The 20,574-nt window shown below is 38.1% G+C and overlaps 1 protein-coding gene across 6 annotated transcripts in view; it reads left to right on the top strand.

The window, feature by feature from the left end:
* The window catches only part of LOC109422269 (dystonin), a 707,557-nt gene that overhangs the window by 39,625 nt on the left and 647,358 nt on the right, over positions 1 to 20,574 (top strand). For 3 of the 6 annotated variants that reach the window (XM_062860152.1, XM_062860158.1, XM_062860151.1), the window contains exons 2-3: positions 7,801 to 8,162; positions 8,571 to 8,968. The gene's annotated coding sequence lies outside the window, so the exon portion shown is untranslated. The remainder of the gene's footprint in view (positions 1 to 7,800; positions 8,163 to 8,570; positions 8,969 to 20,574) is intronic. The other 3 variants (XM_062860156.1, XM_062860154.1, XM_062860153.1) reach the window with 3 other exon arrangements.

Below are 20,574 nucleotides of genomic sequence, written 5' to 3'. Positions count from 1 at the left end.
TCCCAAAGCCAAGGAGCATGTGCGACCATGTGATGATGGTTCCATTATTTCTCTGCATGCCAGACCTCGTAATCGTTCCTTCGAGTGCAAAGTATAGCAGTAAATTTGAAAGAGCATCGCCCTGTCTCAATCTGTCACAGTCTAGGTAGACACGTAGTCTGCGATCTGAACACTAAGTGTCAATTAGTTTCTCCGGAAAACCCTGAAGTGATACTAGCTGCGAAAGCTTATTTCTTTTCATTGAATAGTATGCTGCTTCAGAATCAATGAACAGCAGATGCGTCTCCAAGTTGTACCTCATGCAAATCAGCCTGGTATTTGCCGATGAAGAACTCATCAAGAGATCTCCGATTGTTGTTCAGAACTATAGACAGCATCTGTAATTTACACATTCTAGTCTGTGTACTTTCTTGCAGATTAGATACATCAGGACATCCAACCAATTATGGGCAATTCGCCTTTCTCCCATATCTTTATAAGAACTTGGGGAATACTTCAAGGCAATTGCTCGCTTCCGTGGTTCGGCTGGGATCCTGTAGCCTTGTTTCCTTAGGTAAACTTTCTTTGTTACACTTCAACAAATTTTCGAAGTTGTCTATCCCTGACTGCCACCATAAAGGGTGAGTCGTTAATTATCAACTGAATCGCAAATTGTCTACAGTTAACGAAATATATAGTATAGGTATATAAAGTATAGGTTCAAATTTAGGATGCATTCATTTCATTTATTTAGTTAACATCAAATTCATGATAATACTGAATCAACAATTTGCCGCCATAATACTCGATTTGCAGCTGCAGCTCTCCAACCTCGGTCACGCCCAACACTCGCCAGATCACGCTCCACCTGGTCCGCCCATCGTGCTCTTTGCGCTCCACGCCTTCTTGTGCCAACCGGATGGTTAGCAAACACCAACTTTGCAGGGTTGTTGTCCGGCATTCTTGCAACATGCCCTGCCCACCGTGTCCTTCCGGCTTTGGCCACCTTCTGGATGCTGGGTTCGCCGTAAAGTGCAGCGAGCTCGTGGTTCATCCTTCTCCGCCACACACCGTTCTCCTGCACGCCGCCAAAGATCGTTCTTAGCACCCGTCGCTCGAAAACTCCTAGTGCTTGCAGGTCCTCCTCGAGCATCGTCCATGTCTCGTGTCCGTAGAGAACCACCGGTCTTATTAACGTCTTGTACATGGTACATTTGGTGCGGGGGTGAATCTTTTTTGACCGCAGTTTCTTCTGGAGCCCATAGTAGGCACGACTTCCACTGATGATGCGCCTTCGTATTTCACGGCTCACGTTATTGTCCGCCGTTAGCAAGGAACCGAGGTAGACGAATTCTTCTACCACCTCGAAAGTATCCCCGTCTATCTTAACATTGCTGCCAAGGCTTGTCCTGTCTCGCTCAGTCCCACCTACCAGCGTGTACTTTGTTTTTGAGGCATTCACCACCAGTCCGACCTTTGCTGCTTCACGTTTCAGGCGGGTGTACTGTTCTGCCACCGTTCCAAATATTCTAGCAATAATATCCATGTCATCCGCAAAACAGACAAATTGGCTGGATTTCGTGAAGATCGTACCCCGGCTGTTGAGCCCGACTCGTCGCATAACACCTTCCGGGCGATGTTGAATAGTAGGCAGGAAAGTCCATCACCTTGTCGTAGTCCCCGTCGAGATTCGAATGAACTAGATAGTTCACCCGAAATCCTTACGCTGATCTGCACACCGTCCATCGTTGCTCTTATCAGTCTAGTCAGCTTCCCGGGAAAGCTGTTCTCGTCCATAATTTTTCATAGCTCTGTGCGGTCGATACTGTCGTATGCCGCTTTGAAGTCGATGAACAGGTGATGCGTTGGGACCTGGTATTCACGGCATTTCTGGAGGATTTGCCGTACGGTGAAGATCTGGTCCGTTGTCGACCGGCCGTCGATGAAACCGGCTTGGTAACTTCCCACGAACTCATTTACTTTAGGTGAAAGACGACGGAAGATGATCTGGGATAGCACTTTGTAGTCGGCATTCAAAATGGTGATCGCTCGAAAGTTCTCACACATTAACTTGTCGCCTTTCTTATGGACGGGACAGATTATCCCTTCCTTCCACTCCTCCGGTAGCTGTTCGGTTTCCCAGATCTTGACTACTAACTGGTGCAGACAGGTGGCCAACTTTTCCGGGCCCATCTTGATGAGTTCTGCTGCGATACCGTCCTTACCAGCCGCTTTGTTGTTTTTGAGCTGGTGGATGGCATCCTCAGAGTGGGAGTTGGTTCGTTCCCGTCCTCTGCTGCACCAACATAGTCATTTCCTCCGCTGCCTTGGTCCTCCGTGCCTACATTCTCTTCGCCATTCAGGTGCTCGTCGAAGTGCTGCTTCCACCTTTCGATCACCTCACGTTTGTCCGTCAGGAGGCTCCCGTCCTTATCCCTGCAGATTTCGGCTTGCGGCACGTAGCCTTTGCGGGATGCGTTGAGCTTCTGGTAGAACTTGCGTGTTTCCTGTGAACGGCACAGCAGTTCCATTTCCTCGCACTCCGCTTCTTCTAGGCGGCGCTTTTTCTCCCGTAAGAGACGGGTCTGCTGCTTCCGCTTCTGTCTGTATCGCTCCACATTCTGTCGGGTTCCATGCTGCAGCATTACCGCCCGCGCTGCATCCTTCTCCTCCAGAACCGCTCTGCACTCCTCGTCGAACCAATCGTTTCGTCGACTCCGTTCTACGTACCCGATAGTGCTCTCAGCTGCGTTGTTGATGGCTGCTTTGATTGTACTCCAGCAGTCCTCTAGAGGGGCCACATCGAGCACACAATCGTCCGGCAACGCTGCCTCGAGATTCTGCGCGTATGCGGTGGCGACATTCGGTTGCTTCAGTCGCTCTAGATCGTACCGGGGCGGCCGTCGGTAATGTACGTTGTTAATAACGGAGAGTTTTGGGCGCAGTTTAACCATCACCAGGTAGTGATCGGAGTCGATATTAGCGCCACGATAGGTCCTGACGTCGATAATGTCGGAGAAGTGCCGTCCATCAATCAGAACGTTTGTTGTGGTGATCTCCAGGTGTAACGATAAGGAAGGCTGTGCTGGAAGAAGGTGCTACGAATGGCCATGTTCTTGGAGGCGGCGAAATCGATGAGGCGTAGGCCATTTTCGTTCGTCAGCTGGTGTAAAATGCGTCTTTGTCATCATCAGTGCTTCCGGAGTGAGGGCTGTGCACGTTTATTATGCTAATGTTGAAGAATCGGCCCTTGATCCTCAACCTGCACATTCTTTCATCGATCGGCCACCAACCGATCACGCGCCTCTGCATATCGCCCATCACTATAAAAGCTGTTCCCAGCTCACGTGTGTTGCCGCAACTCTGGTAGATGGTATGATTACCTCTAAACGTTCGCACCATAGATCCTGTCCAACACATCTCCTGCAGCGCTACGATTCCGAACCCGCGGTCCTTCAGTATATCGGCGAGTATGCGGGTGCTCCCGATGAAGTTGAGAGATCTGCAGTTCCACGTACTGAGCTTCCAATCGCAAGTCCCTTTTCGTCGCTGTGGTCGTCGCCATTGGTATCGGTTCGCATTCTTCTCTTGTTGATTTTCCGGTGCTAGTCTTTTTTACGGCTGGCTCGCAGGGCCTGACACCAACCCACTAACCCAGGGAGCTGGGCTTACCTTCCCGGAAGCTACGGGTTCTGCATTGGCATTTCCTCCAACTACAGTGCTAAATAGCTAGGCTCGAGCGCCAGTCTTCGCCGGGGGTGGTGTTTTTAATGGGCGCCCAGGAGATAATATTTTACCTGAGCTTCCACCCCCAGAATAGTCCATATGAATATGATATTACACCTCTCCTTAAACCAAGTCCACTAAACAGTTAAGCGATGTACGCCCAATTTCACAGTTTTATGAGTTTTTGGTGTCAAAGTTGTACAAGAAATGTTATTTAGCTGATTACAGCACAACCATTACATTTTTCATTTATTTTTGACATTACATCCCTACTGGAATATAGCGTTTAAACTTCAAACGACATAACTGTAGACAGCAATGGAAGCGGATTTCATGTGATACTGGGTGTGAGAACGCCAGTAACGGAAAAGTCCGCTTGTGAAACCTTGCTGAAAATCACGAGAAAATTTATCTGTTAAATCTCTGGAGGACTTTCCTGAGAAATCTCTTGAAAAGAAATCACCGAAGAAATTCCCTGAAGAACTGTTGAAGGAATTCCCACAGAAATTGCTGGATAAATGGGGAATTCCTGGCGAAATGGCTGAAGAAATTCCGTGAGATATCCCCAGAGAATTTTTTACCACAGTATGAAAAGTTATTCCTGGTAAAATTCCTAAAGAAATCTGTAGAGGTCACAGTGAGAATCCATGGAGTGAATTCAGGAAGTATTTCTGAAAGAATTGAAAAAGAATCTGAAAATCTTTGAAAAAAATCGTGGTGGCATCCCAGGAAGAATTTGTGAAGGAATTTTTGGACGAATTTTTTGATGAATTTCTGAATAAATTCATTAAGGAATCCTTAGAGAAATACCTGAAGAATTTCGTGGAAGTGTTCCCAGAGAAACTCCTTTAAGTTTAGGAACTCTTGGAAGAAATCTCTGAAGCCATCTTGGTGGACATTCAGGAGGAATGCCTGAAGAAACTTCTCTAGGATTTTTTGAAGGATTACCTGGAGAAATTTTTTGATGAGTTTCTGAAGAAAACCTTCAATGAATCCCTAGAGGATTTTTTTGTGGAGCATCTGAAGAAGTTTAGTAATGAATTTTTAGAGAAACTCCTGAAGAAATTCTTGGAACAAATAGGTGAGAAATCCGTAAAGGATTTCCTGGAGAAATACCTCGTGGAATTCCTCCATGAATTCCTGGATGAATTCTTGGAAGAGTTGTGGGAGACATTCCTTTATGATTCTTTGGAGAAATTCTGGCACAAATTCCTAGAGGATTTTCTGGAGGAATTCCTGGAAGAATTTCTGGAGGTCTATCTCGAGAATTTTCTGAAAGAATTTCTAGAGGAATTTTAGAAGGATTTTCTGAAGAAAATCATGGATGAAACTTTTGGGGAATTCCCGAAGAAATTCCTTGAGAATTTCTTGGATAATTTCCTGGAGAGATCTATGGAGGAATTTCTCAAGGAATTCGTGGAAGACATTCGTGATAAATTCTTTTAGGATTTTTAGAGGAATCCGTGGAGCAATTGCTGGAGGAATCCCTGGAGCAGACATTCCCAGAGGATTTTTTCCTAGAAGAAATTTCAGGAGAAATCTCTGGATGAATTTCTGACGCATTTGCTGGATGAATTATTTGAGGAATATCTGGATAAATATATGAGGCTTCCTGGTGAAAAGTTCTGGTGAAATTCCTGGAGGAATCCGTGGAGGATTCCCTGGAGGAACTCCTCGCGGAATTTCTGGATGAGTTCAGGGAGAAATTCCTTTAGCATTTTCTGCAGGAATCCTTGGAGGAATTCCTGGAAAAAAAATCCTGAAGGCATCTTGGAAGAATTTCTTCATATTAAAGTTTCGCATTGCCTTGAAATCATCACCATCCCATCAGTACTTGGCGATGTAGGCACCATTGCATGTTGAAACCCCTTTTTGGGAATGTATATTGCGTGAAATACCATGATTCTATTTTGCACCATGATCATATATTGCACCATCATTGTAGTGCCCCCCCCCTAAGCAAGAGCCCTGCGCACGCTAGTGATAAAATCAAGCAGGGATTTCTAGAAAAATTTAATCAGGAATCACTGGAGGAATATTTGAAGACATTCCTGGTGGAATTCTATCAAGTAGGGTCTTGTACCATTTGGGCAGGTGTACCTGCCGCTATAACTAAGTCAATTTCAATCGGATTGATTTGAATTCTTGTACAGAGTTAGGCACGTACAGTATCTAACTCTGTTTCATTGCTTCGCACTGTGCTTTTTCTAGGCCAGGCCTGCCCAACATTTTTCGGCCGCGGGCCACTAGTGAAACTCCATACCAGTCGATGGACCAGAAATAAAATTTCGATAATAATACTTTTATTTTTTTAAATCTTTTTCTGGGCATTGCTAGATAAGGAAAGAACTTTCATTATTTTCAAGATGCAATGACGTTCTTTTTTTAAATTTAATGTTTCTAATGAAATTTTTAAGCTTTTATGAAAATTTTTGCTGAATATTGGAGCTTGGAACAGTATTTAGGAAGTTTCAATGACATGTAGTGCCAAACAGAGCTATTGATTGGCACAAAAATCTCTGAAAGCTTGAAAAATTGTGATTTTATTCCTCATGTTTTTTTTTTTCAAAATTACTTGAAGCTGATGACGTAATGTTTTTATTTTGTTTTACAATTTTATCATGAGAATTTTCACAAACACATTAATGTTATTGTTAAGAATCTTTTACTTAAAATCTGTAGGAAACTCAAACCAAATGCTTGTATATTTTTAAACGTTTCAAAAATTTTACAAAATACACTTTGATTTTAATTACATTTCTATTGAAGAAGGAAAATATTCAGAACTATTATTCCTCGGGCTAAATTCTATTATATTTCTCCAATCGTGCCGCGGGCCGCACAAAATGTTCTCGCGGGCCGTACGTTGGGCAGCCCTGTTCTAAGCGGTGCTTTTCCTCCTATGAAAGAGACGAGTCTACTGTTTGCGCTTCTGTTTGGAACGTTATGCCGGGTTCCTTGCTGCAGCATTACCGCTCGCGCTGCGTTCTTCTCCGCACGCATCGTCGTGCCATTCGTTCCGTCGACTCCTGTCCACGTACCCGATGGTGCGCTCGACAACGTCGTTGATGCAGCCATTTTTACTGTACTTCAGCAGTGAGGGCTATACTACCGGAGTGAGGGCTGTTTACGTTTATTATGTTGATGTTGATGAATCGGTCCTTGATCCTCCACCTACACATTCTTTCGTCACTCGACAATCAACTGATCTCGCGCCTCTCAACGCTCGCCCATGGCTCCTTTTACACCTCCTTCAGCGCTACGATGCAGACCCCGCGCTCCTTCAGTAGATCGCCGAGTATGCGGGTGATCCCGTTGAAGTTGAGAGTTCGGCAGTTTGAGCATCCAATCGTTAGTTCTTTTGTTTCCCAGAGGCCGTTGCCTTCAGTCTCGGTTTGTATTACTCTTTTGCTAACTTTTCGTTGCAATTGTGGTTACGACTGGCTCGCAGGGCCAGAACAAGTCTTTTCGGAGAACCATAGTACAGTGATTTACAGGAAATCGAACAGTGATCAGCCGCTAGAACATGGGGAATCAGGCGCTGTTGTGAGCCGCTCCTCCTGGAAAGTGGACACTCAGATTCGCAGGAGCAACCCCTCCCCCCTCCTCACCATTTCTCTACAAGCCTACGACCTAAGTTCTCACCTGGTTTAGTTACCAGATCTTCCATAAGATTGCTTGCTGTCCTGAAGGTGCCTCGGAGGAGATAGGCAGGAGTTGGATAAAGGCTAATGACTTCAATGGGGTCAATATTAAATATGCATTACCGAGTCTTGACCTTGCCTGAAATTGTTCTACACATAAAGATAATCGTGGTCTAGTCGGAATGAAGAGACACTTGAACGTCTTTAAGTAATATAACAGATTTCTACTACCCCAAGTGCATCATTCCACACGTCGAAAGCTCCACCGACCATTCAGTCAGACACCTCCACTGACTGCTGGAGCAGAAATTCCATTACCATATGAGTGCACAAATGCTTTCCCGTTTTTTATTGCGCTTGTCGGTTACTATCTTAAGAAAATATTTTAAATGACTGCACCACATTTACGCTCTCTTATTTTGCTCTCTCTGCATTTTTTCTTTATTTCCAGGCATTAACCAGATAGCAACACCTTCCAATTGGATTGAAGATTGCGTTGATGGCACCACCCCCGCAGTCGTCATACTCCCTCCTCGAAGACGATCGGAGCAGGATGATCTCGATTGTTTCGAGTAGTAGCAGCAACGGCAGCCCCGCATTTCAGTAGTGTCTTTAATCTGGCGATCCAGAGACTACTGAAACACCAAAGCGCTGCTGTTCGTCGGCCGCTGAAGATCAATGTTCGATCGGGGGGGTCACCGCCATCATCATCATCAGCTACAGCAACAGAAGTAGCATCTTCATCATCATTTTCGTTGATTCAAACAAACGCAACTCCCGTGTCGAGTAATTGCCACATATATCTACAATTTGGTTGGTTTCGAATCGATGCACGCTGGATTTTTTTGGTTGATTAGGTTGAATCTCGATCGCGAAGGCATAACAAATTTGTAACAAATTGTGGACTAAACAAATGACTTCTGTTTTTGTGTAACGTGGAGGTTTTACCTTCAAAATTCTATCAATTTCTTCAAACTTGACTAGTAGTTGACTAGTAATTTATTTTTATTTGTGAAACAAAACACTTTCTATGCTCTCGAACCAAGTTTTACAAAATGTCCTAGCTCTAGCACAGGGTGATTAAACATATCAACTGTTGCCTTTACAGTGTATTTGTTATGCCTTCCTGATCGGTGCGGCTATTGGCGCGTTGTTTCAACTCGAGTTTCATAATTCGAAAATCAAAACACGAAACCGTTACAAATCGATTTTTGTTCGTAGTAGCAGCACACAAGAAGAAAAAGCAGGGCAAGCCGAACGAAGCCACGAATTCCGCGCGCCGTGTATTTGCAAGAAGCGCCGAGCGCCTCTTCGCCCAGAACCACCTCCACCCGGCCAACCAAGAATTACCTACCAAGTAAAGTCATTCGGCGAAATCGTGCCGGCAAAAAGTATATAGCAGAGAGTGCAAACCGCGAAAGAAAAACCGCGCCGGTCGGTGGTGCTGACCATGAAATGTGACACGGAAATATTGACCACCAACGATCACGGTTCGGCCACGCTGGACGGATGAGCCCCGGCTACACGCATCGAAGTTACTTGCTTCCATCATCGTCGACGGTCGGCACAACAATAAAGGCAAACACTGGCGAGTCTTGCCTTCGTTGTGACTTCCACGGGTAAGAATGTTAATAGTTAAGTAATTTGTTTATTTTTAAAGTTGTTTCAAATAATGCAGTATACTGTGTAACATTTGATGTTTTGTGAGTGGACAAAGCAGAAAAAAACTGTTTTGTATTACAGTTTGAATTACTTCTCGGTCTCTGGAGTCTGGACCGCATTGGCATAACCAAAACATGTTTTTGTCTAATGGGGCATATTGCGTACAGTTTCAGTACGCTTGCTGCTGATAGCCTAGATAGCTGTGTAGTGTCGGTAGCGGTTGTCTCAATTGGCTAAGAATAACACTACGGATCGCCTGATTCAGTGGTAAGAATCCACTAAACAGGTGACCCCTAATTCATGGTGTTATGCGGCTTTATGCTTACCGTGCCAAGGAATGAATGGTTAGGGGGGTCTAATAAAAACCTAACTACAAACGGAGCCTGTGGAGTACCAGGGCACCCTCCACAGTATTCTGCCCTTACTGCGCTAACCGGAGCAATGGTGCAGTTGACCTTGTGTTTCTCCGAGATAATCTGCTATCCTTCTTAAGCCTAAACTGCGAGGCTCAATAAGGGTAGGATTATTAGTATGTTGTTTATTAGCTTTAATTATAACCTATATGGCTCTTCGTATTATGCGTTCTCCACAGTGTCCTCTGTGTACCTTCGTCTCTGGCGCTCTTCAATCGATACCGAATTGGTTTTATCGCTGCTGTGTTTGCTGGTGTTGTGAGTGTAAGAGTTCGATCATGCCTAGTTTGGGTAGTGGCTATGGTTATGACAGCTCAGATCAATCTTCAGCATAAAAGAACAGCATTGGTCCAAGAACCTTACTTTCGTAGGGAGGATTTCTATGTAGATGTAATGTTTTAATTAACACCAATATGGCTCCGCATTTTGCGTTTGACCCGATGTTTGCTACTTTCAGTAAAATTGAAATGACAATCTTGCGTGTCATGCCTCGAGCCCCAAAATGTTTTGATAAAACTACTTGTTTGCAGCCTTGCCATTCCCAAATCTTGGTGGGATTATACTGTCAAGTTTATTCCGTAAATGGATAATGTCTTCGTATGAAGATTAAACCTATCAAATTGACCTCTTTCTTCTGAAATGATTAGAACGCTTTGTCGAGCTTCACACCCGTGATGCTTTTCTAGCAAACATGCCTCTCCATGGGAACCAACATGCTTACCAAAATGGAAAGTCCACTGTGATGTGTTTACACAATGTTGTTTACGATATCGGAAATGCATTCATTCAAAATAATTTTGTTTGGTTGTTTTCTCGGATTTCCAGGATACTTTTGAACACGTACCTTTCGATTCCATATCGGATGCCGCATGGATTGTCCTATTTATCTTTCAAAGATTTCCAATTGGATTTTCCAAATGCTCAAAAACCAACATCTCTTCTCGGCATTGCGTCTAGCAGCGATTAGGAAATTGAGTGTTTGTGGATGCCCCCATGCGGGAGTCTTGCCATGACTTTTGAGGAATCTCGTAGCAGAAACGCAATTGAGATAACTTAACGTGGTTTTCCTACTTATGTTTTTGTCCATCACAAGCCTCAACAGGCTGCTTCATTTGTCTATCTTAGCTGAGAATCCGACTGTGGAACTTTGAATCATTTGATATGTAACTACCCAGTTTTTACGCAACTGCGTTTCCGAGTACTCGGTAAACACTTGATTAAGTGAAACTGACCTAAGAAGCCTGAATCTTCAGGATGTTCTGTTGTTCTGAGCCCGTTGTGGCAAGTAGCTATAGGCTGACTTTACGCTTTATGCTTTTTTTACAGTGCCCTTTTCAGGGCGCCGTTTGAACCCGTTGTGGTACGCTTATGCGATTATGTCGACCCTATTCCCTTACCTTCCCTTTCCCTATCCCATCCCTTATTCCTCCCTTCGCTCTCCCTCAGGTAAATGATGAATAGGCTCGTATTCATGGCGATGGCACAAATTTCCCAAATGGAGGAGAACGTGCCTCTTGAGCCGACCTACTGATACCTGATACGCTTGCTGCTGAGTGGAACTGGTAACTTTCGGTGTAGTACTAGATGTGTAGTAATGAGCTGTTTTTTTTGTATTGTGAGAAAGTAAATTACCCGTTTCTAGGTATTATGATTCTTTGTCTAATTTAACCCTTTGGAGGCGGTATTTTGTCTTTCTGGATGCAACTTCGCTGGTCTAGAACACGTTGGTAATGGTCAGTTTTCTCGGCTGGGCTAGTGAGACCCATCTGACTCCAAAGGGTTAATGCTCTTTGAGCAAAACTTTTGGTAAATGTTTTGTTTAAGTTGTATGACATGGAGAAATCAACAACACTGTTGCTCAAAATTTTGCTCAAACAGCATCAAATTGGACAAGGAACTAGGCAAGGAACCACAATGTCCAAACTTTTGCAAAATTTCATTGCCGAAACAGATAATTTACCTTCTCACCACACCAAAATTAAGCTCATTACTTCAAATCTAGTACTTCATCTCATGATGAAAAAAAAGCTACCAGGAACATCATATTGTTGTCTAAAAATTTATTAACAATACCTAATTTAGAACTCATTATTTTCCTACAATACTGGCGTTTTTTATTTCTTTGCCTAAAATTATCCCAGATCTCACTATAACAGTTTTCTATCATTGTTTATTTCGGTAAAATTTCCCGATTCATCGAAATATATCCAGATATTTTAGCATTATTTCAGAAATCTCATCGGCAATTAGGTTTTGTTAGTATGGTAAGTGGGGGCAGGATGGGTCACCTAAGAAATGGATCCCTATAACATTCTGAATATAAATAGCATTTCTCTGTTTTCTATCACGACTTCCAGATACACTAGTCAGCTATGATATAAGGGTATAGAAAGGTCATACAGTTTGAAACCTGCTTCTTGACAAACAATTGTCAAAACATGACCCATCTTGCCCCACCTCATTTCTACGGGGGCAAGATGGGTCAGCTATCGGAAATTCGATTTTTCTCCACCAAAAAATACTAGATCTTCTATTTTTTCTCTATACATCTAAACTTCACATACGTACAGATTACATGAAAGAAGTGTTGAAACATATCGGTAGATTATTCTCAGAAACAGAATATTTTATTCAGGTAGCCATAAAAAAACTTTGAAAACCTATATTTTTTGCAGAAAAATATTTAAAATATGTTCACAAATTTTCAGCGCTCTAGTCGCTTCGATAATGTAGGTCACATAATAGCCTTTCTATGAAAAATAAAACATTTTTAAAAACTATGCAAACATACCGAAAAATTAGGGTGGCACATCTTGCCCCGTCTACACATTACACGTAGTTATATGGAATGTATAGCATAAGGAGTATAACGAAATAATATTTTATCTTTTTTCTGCGTAAGGAACGTAAAGAATTTTAAAAACAATATATCACTTTTTTGTGTATCCACGTCGTTCATCTGGGAAAATTATAGAAAAATTCAAAAAATTAATAGTACGGTTGAAAACGGTACTGACCCATCTTGCCTCCTGACCCATCTTGCCCCCACATACCATATATCAAGATTATAGTCATAATCTGAAACTCCGAAATTTCAATCGAAAATTCAATCATTTTGAAGCTATTTTTTGAAATTCAATTTGAAGTGATGTTTTTCCTCAGTTTTTCTTTGCTATCATTTTATCGATTGTTTTCACGAATATTACAACTGTTTTGTTTGTTTGACTAAAAATATGTATTGAAGTCCAAAATAAAATGTGTTCTTTCATTAAGCTATACCTAGATACTAGCAATACTTTAATCGGTAACAACCCAATTTTGTTGATTTTTTTAAACTTTAATGAAATATGCAAAAAAATAATAATAACCGGTTAAGTTAACAAACGACGTTTCTAAAGTTTTTTTTTCAGTCAGGGCAAACTACAAATTTCAGTCACTAATCAACATATAACATTTATTATTTACAAAGATTATACAAAGATATACAAAGATTTTTTACACAAAACAGCCATTTTAATGTCAAAAACTACCGAGAAAACTAATCAATTGCTCTGAAGTTCCGCATTATTCCCGCATTCAACAAAGATTCAAATTCTCTCCTTCAGTAAATTGGCCAGTTCTTAAGCAGTACACTCAGAAATGCCTAGGTACTCGGGAGTTGGCAATTTCTATTGAAATTTCATATTAATAAATTCGATTCAAACATAGTTTCTTACCGATTTTGGCAACACGATGGTGCGTTATGTTGGTTTATAATATAAATATATGGAATCTTTATTTAGATGACATGATTTGTAAAATAGTGGTTTTGGAAAAAATATTGAATTTTGATGATTAACCTGGGCTTGTTAGAAGAATATCTGTAAATAAAAAGAAAATCGGGAAAAGTGACTAGTCGAGTCAAGTACAAGACACTGAAAACGACCTTACAGTTGAGGTCGAAATACGTATCTGTCAAAGGATGCAAATTCTTAGTGGAATTCAAAGGAACAGTACTTAATCCGATTTTCTTTTTATTTACTGATTTTGTTTTTGTTTAAGAAAGGTAAGGTTGTATTGTATTCATGACGATTTGTCGATAGTTTTTGCCAAAATCGATAAAAAAAGTTGGCAAAAACAAGTGTTGACAAAATCGGTAAGTGACTGTATTCTTTCGAAAAAATTTATGATTTATATAGTAAAAGCATAACACCAGAAGTGGTTCCGGTAAATATTCGTTCAGGTACTTCTTTAGGAACCCTTCCCAAGAACTCTTTTTTTAAGATTTGTACATGAATTGCTCAATTTTTTTAATGAGACAATTGAATGACACTTTTTTGCATTTGAGGATGTTATACCCGATTAGATAGGAACAACAAAATTATTAAAAGTTGTGTTATTTTTTTACAATGATTTTTGTTACAGCGGTTGTTATAAAACATGTACCGTTAGTAGTTAAAATAACAAAAATTCCAACAAAACTCGTTCCAATAAAAACAAAAATATAACAAGTAGGGATATGATCATAACAGGATTATATAAAATTTTGTTAGACTAAACTTGCGAAATTATAACAAAATTATAACAAGTTCTGTTACATATTTCAGAACAAATTTGTTACAAGTTTTGTTATAAATCTCTTGCCTCGAGTGACCAAAATAACAAGTTTTGTTATAATTTTGTTCCTTATAACAAAATCATATCAACTATTGTTATTTCTAACAACAGTTGTCATAATTTTGCTATGATCTTGTTATGTGCTTCTAGTTGGGTATTCCAGAAGTCATCGAGCATTTGTTGAATTGTAAACGACTTATGAAAGTAATTCTCGAAGGAGTACTTCGGAGATGTGCCTATAGATTTTTAGCAATATGTTCTAAATGCTAAGCGATGAAAACCATATGTAACATAAAAACCCGATTTAATCCACCTATGGTGAACAGAACCCCTCTTACACTTATTAAAATTATTGTTGTATTATTTGTATTTAACATAATTATTTTGTGTAATTGACCAAAAGTTCTAGAAAATATTGTGGATTTGGCATCTAGTGGATTTTTTTCCAAAATAGCATCATGGACCATGGACTAAACTACCAGAAATGCCAGACACCTCCCAGAATCTTGTATGGAATGTTTAAAAAATAGCTTACATATTCTGGAATATTGTATCTTTCTTTAAATTAGCTCCGAAGTACTTGGTATTCATGGTTATGGTGTAAAAAGGACAAAAATGATATATCTACTAAGTTAATCAGTTTTGGCATTAGCTAGTTATTTTGGCTGTCCGGTTTTTGCATTTCTCCCACAATATATAAATTCAAAGCTTTCATTTAACATATTGTTAGTTTTCATAAAATTCCTGTGTATTTGTAATTTGTTACAATAACAAACCTAACAAACCCAAAACAATAACCTGCTAGTATACGCTTTGTATGAGGTCAGCATTATATATTGAAAAATAATTTCCCATAGACTGGCAAAAAACTAATGCAAGATAACAAGTGAATACAATAATAAAAACCTGATTTAATCCACCTATGGTGAACAGAACCCTTCTTACACTTGACGAATTTCGCACCAACTCGTCTTCGGGGTTGGCAGCACCCCTCAGAATGTTATGAAATTTTGTAGGTTTCAAGACTTTACCTTTTCAAGCAACTTTGCGTATTTTGTTTTTTCAAAATTAACCTAGACTAACATTTAAAAAGAGTCAAAGTTCTTTAACCGTTTTTTTCACAAAAAATAACTCGAATATGATAAGATGTACAAAAAAGTGATGTATGGGTGACATTTAGAGAATTGTCCAAGCTTTCATGAAAAAATATTTAAAAAATTCTAAATACATTTTTACACGCTAAAAAATATATTTTTAAAATTAAAAGTCAATTTACAGAAAATGCCCACTTTTTTATGTTTTGAAATTTTTTTCCAAGAAAGTCAATATTGTTGCCTAACTTTCCTCCATACATCACAAGATGGGCACTTTTAAGGAAAAAAAGTTTTTCTAACAAAAACTTTTTCATGTTAGTTTTTTTAGCGTGTTGCGCATTAGCCGTTTTTTTCACAAAAAATATAACTCGAATATGATAAGTTGTACAAAAAAGTGATGTATGGAGGACTTTTAGGGAATTGTCCAAGCTTTCAAGAAAACATATTTAAAAAATATAAAAAAATGTTTTACACGCTAAAAAAATATCATTTCAAAATAAAAGTCAATTTACAGAAAAAGCCCACTATTTTATGTTTTGAATTTTTTTTCCCAAGAAAGACAATATAGTTGCCTAACTTTCCTCCATACATCACAAGATGGGCACTTTTAAGGAAAAAAAATTTTTCTAAAAAAAACTTTTTCATTTTGTTTTTTTTTTGCGTGTTGTGCATTAACTCGTACAGTAATGTATCCAGAATCCTAATGACAATCCATTAAAACTTAATGGGCTCAACTACTTTTTTAATATCTTACCGTGCTTGACATTGAAAACGTGCTTGATATTGGAAAGGGCTCAAGACAAATTTGCTTTTAGGGTTTTATATCAATGAAAACGCTTGTGTATTGATGAAATATGTACATATGTATATGTGTATTCAATTATTTTCTTTTCTACAATATATACATCCTTCTTTTATACATTCTATTGTAACGTTTTTTGAATATTAGATCTTTAGTCTATCTGAAACAAAGTAAACTTTTTTGGATTATCTTTTGAATTCGAAAACTTCTTCGCTTCAATTTGATTTTCAGAAATTGGCACAAATGAATGAAATTTTTGTGTACCAGGTATTGTTTTTACGTGACTGTATGTGTATAGTTCTTCAAGTTCATCCGTCATTTTTGCATATTGTTCATTTGAAATGAAGCAGAAATTCAATTTTGTTATATGTACAGGGGATAGACAAAATGATAGGGACAGGCAAAATTTTCACTTTCCAAAAAATGTTCAACTAGCTGTAACTTTTCGAAAAGTGCATAAAATATTCTCAAATTTTTACTGTAAGTTCTTCAACTAGTTGTATATCAGTGGACAAAGTTTGGAAAAGATCGGACAATTTTTCACGAAGTTATAAAGATTTTTGAAAAAGATAAAATTATCCGATAGCCAAATTTGAGCTGTTATATCTCCGGATTCAATGAACCGATTGCAATGAAATTTTGACCATTCATGACTTATATAATGAACTCTGGAAAACATTTAACTTAACTTGAAATTTTTAACAAGCGAAAAAGTCATAGCGATTTTATTTTTTTCACGATTTTTTAATAAATTAGTCTATTTTTTATATGCATCCCATTACTTTTTCAATTTATTGACGGCTATGTTGTTACTTTCCTTCAAAACACATTTATATATAAGTCATTTTGAGGGAATTTAAATGAACTATAATTTGCATCTTGAATTTTGAAACGATGTTGAAGTTTTGGATAATTTAGTGTTTTATAAGGAAAATTATCTAACCGTTGTAATTTTCTTTCGTGTTAAGAATTTTAGGCTTATTATGTAAGTCATAATTGGTCAAAATTTCATTTCATTCGGTTCATTGAATCCGGAGATATAACAGCTCAAAGTTGGCTATCGGATAAATGTACCTTTTTCTTAGAATCTTTATAACTTTGTGAAGAATTGTCCGATCTTTTCCAAATTTTGTCCACTGATACACAACTAGTTGAGGAACTTACAGTAAAAATTTGAAAATATTTGATGCACTTTTCGAAAAGTTACAGCTAATTGAACATTTTTTGAAAAGTGAAAATTTTGCCTGTCCCGATCATTTTGTCTATCCCCTGTATATCTGACTGTTTAACTGCCCAGTCATACAGTTCTCGAGGAGTTGTGATTGTGTTTCCATAATCTCGAGCAAGACTTGCTCGTTTTGCCATTCGCTTGAGAGTATCTCCAACAGCGTCACATGGACCTTTGCCATGTGAAGTTGCGAAGAAGTGCCATTCTGCTTCCAATCCATAATTGGACCGAAAACTGCACAAACTGGCAAATTTTTTTTTGTTCTTATAATGAGCTGCTGCTCCATCTCACATGAAAGTAATTTTTGAGAAATCAATCGATTGTTTAATGAAATCCAGCAGTTTTGATATAAATAACTGAACTGCTGTTGTATCGTGTGTAAGTACTTCAGATATTATTATAAAGCTCAAGTTTTCCAACTTATTTTCTTTTCTGTAGTACACTTCAAAGGGGTGAATTCGTAGCTTGAGAATTATTCCAATGGTAACCTTGAGCTGAATTTTGAATGATAAATGAATAATTTTCTGAAATGTCACAAATTGTTAATACTTCACCCTGTTTAAGAGATTCTTTTTTATCCCGCAAAAATGAGGATTGTTCTTTATAAATGAAATCATGAGTTATAAGATTATCAACTTTTTCTACAAAATACGGAACAAACTCGTCTATAGTCTTAGTAATAGTTTCCAAATTGCATCGATCAGTGGTTAGCCATTGTTGAAATAAAACCGATTCTTTATCATTCGCTTCTAATAATGATGTTAGTTCACTGGTTCTAGGCACACAATAATACAATTTCAGCAAACAGAATGCTGTTTCAAGTATCAAAACAAACTGAGAAACAGGTTCTATTCCAGTTGAGATGTAACGCCAAGAAAAAGAAGGCACCCAATCAAACAAAGTTGTAATGCCCATTGAGTGTTATTAAATGGGTATAAGGATTCTTGATACATCCTGTACGAGTTAATGCGCAACACGCTAAAAAAAAATAACATGAAACAGTTTTTGTTAGAAAAACTTTTTTTCCCTAAAAGTGCCCATCTTGTGATGTATGGAGGAAAGTTAGGCAACAATATTGTCTTTCTTGGGAAAAAATTTCAAAACAAAAAAAAAGTGGGCTTTTTCTGTAAATTGACTTTTAATTTTGAAATTATATTTTTTAGCGTTTAAAAATGTATTTAGAATTTTTAAAATATTTTTTCATGAAAGCTTGGACAATTCTCTAAAAGTCCCCCATACAACACTTTTCTATAGGTCTTGTCGTTTTTGAGTTACATCGATTTTAAAAAATTCTTCGAAAAAAAGTTAGGCCCTCTTCAAATGTTACTCTTGAAAATTTTCGAAAATTTAAGTATGCAAAGTTGCTTATAAAAACCTAGTCTTTATGCCCACCAAGTTTCATTCGATTCTGAGAGGGTGTTGCCAACCACTGGTCGAGTTGGCGCGAAATTCGTCACTTATTAAAAGTATTGTTGTATTATTTGTATTTAACATATTTATTTTGTGTAATTGTCCAAAAGTTCTAGAAAATATTGTGGATTTGGCATCTAGTGGACTGGCTTCCAAAATTGCATCATGGACCATGTACTAAATTACCAGAAATGCCAGACACCTCCTAGAATCTAGTCTAGATACCTTTTACTAATTATTCCGTTACTTTTGTTTAATTCGATATTTACCAAAAAAAAAAATACACCAGCTTTTCCTGCAGTTTTACTGAAAAAATTTTAGGAAACATTAAGTACCAGGAGAATTGTCCTCCATAACAGAATTTCTTTTAAGAATTCTAGTAGAAATCATGTGCAATTGTATTGGAGGTAGCTTGCAGGATTTTCTTATTTTGTTTTCTTTGCGTAAGTTTTTAACTTCTTCTTAATACTTAAAGAGTTATTTAAATTATTGGAATGTTCAGCGGTGTCAGGATAATTGATTATTTTGAATCAGCATGGAAAGATAAACAGCTGTAGTAATTCACATTTCCTAAAATGTGGTGATCGGAAGCTAATTTACCAACTAATTTTAAGTTTGCGTGGTAGCATATTAAATTGAATACTCAGCGAATCGTACTAAACGAGCAGTTGTCAAAAGGTTTAATCAAAAAATGTTTATGGGATTAATTATACGTACGTTTCACAACAATGACATAAATATGTAAGAATAATTCATTGCAGCTCAAAACAGGGATCTACTCTTTTTTGTATAAAACACAACACCAATAAATGTTTTTCAAATTGTGTAATCCAACTCCAGGAAACATTTTCTAGTATTAGTTGGATTTCTGGGAAAGCCACTAAAGAATTTGGTAATAGTTTTTTTTAGATACAACTATTTTGAAGATCTAATTGAGTTTTTGAGAGTTTTTCCAGAATAATTTTTGTTTCTGCTTGATTTTTGACAATTTGAAACTGTTTTAGTAGACAACGTAACGGGGGCTCTTCCCGAGCAGAAGAGAATATCAACAGCATTATAAAATATGTTATTTTGGCATAATAACTGTGTAATGAAATCAGTAATTTTTATGTTATTCAAATATCTTATTGTGTTATAAACTAGTCTGTCATAAGCGGCAAAATAACAAAAATCATAACAAAAAATGTTCCTGGAAGATTAATTTAATAACATGTTTTGTTAGAGTCATAACAAAATAATAACAATGAATCTCGCAGTGAATTTGAAAACTTGTTATTGATGTGTTATAGTTGATCACATCTAGATTGAGTTAAAATAAGGGCAAAAGTAACATGAGAGAATTCTCTTCATCGACTCTCTCTCTTCTGCAAATTAAAGTGACAAGATGCAAATTCAAGCAAACTTTTTTACACTTAGACGCTAGCGATTTATGACCAAAAAGTGCAAGCATACTTGCATCTTGTCACTTTAATTTGAAGAAGACCCAACAAACATTTTTGCTGTATAAGAGTGGAACAAACCACTCTTAAGCAAACTTTAGCTTAAGAAACTGCTATTCAGCTAGTTCTGTTATTTGGGGAGAGAGTCGATTAAGAGAACTCTCTCATGTTACTTTCGCCCTTATTTAAACTCAATCTAGACATATTTGTACATTTTCAACAGTATAATAATAACAAAACTTGGTCTACAGCAAAGTATATTATTGAAATGTTATTTAGTGGATGAATCTCAATAGTTTTATCATAACAAAATAAGATTGCCCAACAAAACATGTTATAAAAAAATAATACTTTGATTAGTTAATAATAACAAATTATGATATAAAAACAGGCTATGCGATTCTGTTGTTATGACTTTGATATTCTCTTCTGCTCGGGTTGTTGTATTCATCATTTCAATTAAAAAAGGTGTATAAACTGCCACATCTTTGAGAAACTTTGGCGGAACTCCTGAAATATTTTTGCTGCATTTTATTGAAAATTTTCCCTAAAAACTGCGAAAAAACTAAAGAAGATTCTTC

Source organism: Aedes albopictus, chromosome 3, assembly GCF_035046485.1.
Source record: "Aedes albopictus strain Foshan chromosome 3, AalbF5, whole genome shotgun sequence".
Classification (NCBI taxonomy): Eukaryota; Metazoa; Arthropoda; class Insecta; order Diptera; family Culicidae; genus Aedes; species Aedes albopictus.
Note: the sequence above shows the minus strand (reverse complement) of the source record. Positions and strands in the feature narration are given on the sequence as shown.